Source organism: Ictidomys tridecemlineatus, unplaced genomic scaffold (assembly GCF_052094955.1).
Source record: "Ictidomys tridecemlineatus isolate mIctTri1 unplaced genomic scaffold, mIctTri1.hap1 Scaffold_122, whole genome shotgun sequence".
Lineage (NCBI taxonomy): Eukaryota > Metazoa > Chordata > Mammalia > Rodentia > Sciuridae > Ictidomys > Ictidomys tridecemlineatus.
In genome coordinates this window covers 524,809-526,140 of record NW_027521114.1, presented here as the reverse complement: position 1 = coordinate 526,140, position 1,332 = coordinate 524,809, and positions in this window count along the sequence as shown.

Sequence of the window (1,332 nt, the reverse complement as noted above, 5' to 3'; positions counted from 1 at the left end):
GCAACAGTCTTTCTGCAACCCAGTCTCAAAATTCTGCTCTCTGTAAGATCATTCTGTTCCCCAGTCTCCAACCTCTGCTCTCTACACTGGTCCCTCTGCACCCCAATCTCCAACCTTGTTTTCAAAAACACTTCTTCTGTACATCAGTCTTCAAACTCTGTTCTCTGTAAGGGTCCATCTTCACCCCAGTCTAAAACCTCTGCTTTCTGTATCAGTCCTTCTGCACCACAGTATCCAAACTCTGCTCTCTGTAACAGTCTTTCTGCAACTCACTCTGCAATCTCTGCTCTCTGCAACAGTTCTTCTCCACCCTAGTCTCCAACCTCTGCTCTTTGTAACAGTCCTTCTGTACTGCAGTCTTTAAGCACTGCTCTCTACAATGGTTCCTCTGCACCCGAGTCTTCAACCTTGTTCTCAACAACAGTTCTTCTGTACTGCAGTCTTCAACCTCTGTTCTCTGTAAGGGTCCTTCTCCAACCCAGTCTCTAAACTTTGCTCTCTGTAACGGTCCATCTGCAACCGAGTCTCCAAACTCTGCGTTATGTATCATTCATTCTGCACCCCAGACTCCAACCTCTGCTCTCTGTAACAGTCCTTCTGTTCTTTAGTCTCAAAACTCTGTTCTCTGTAAGGGTCCTTCTACACCACATTCTCCAAACTCCGTTTTCTGTATCAGTCCTTTTGCACCAAATTCTCGAAACTCTGCTGTCTGTATCAGGCTTTCTGCACCTCAGTGTGCAACCTCTGCTCTCTGCAATAGTCCATATGCACCACAGTCTCTAAATTCTGCTCTCTGCAACATTCCTTCTGCACTTCAGTCTCCAATATCTGCTGTCTGCAACAGTCCTTCTCCAACCCAGTCTCCAAACTCTGCTTCCTGCAACAGTCCTTCTACACCCCAGTCTTCAAACTCGGCTTTCTGTATCAGACCTTCTGCACCAGAGTCTCCAAACTCTGCTCTCTGTAACACTCTTTCTGCACCTCACTCTGCAACTTCTGCTCTCTGCAACAGTCCCTCTGCACCCCAGTCTTAAACCTCTGCTCTCTGTAACAGTCCTTCTGTACTGCAGTCTCCAAACTCTGCTCTCTGTAACAGTCCTTATGCACCTCAGTCTCCCAAACTCTGCTGTCTGTAAGATCTTTCTGCAACCAAATCCCCAAACTCTGCTCTCTGTAACAGTCCTAATGCACCCCTTCTCCAAATTCTGCAATCTGTAACAGGCGTTCTGAACCCCAGTCTACAATCTCTGCTCTCTGGAATGATCATTCTGCACCCAAGTCTCCAACCTCTTCTCTCTGCAACAGTCTTTCTAAACCCCAGTCTCGAACATC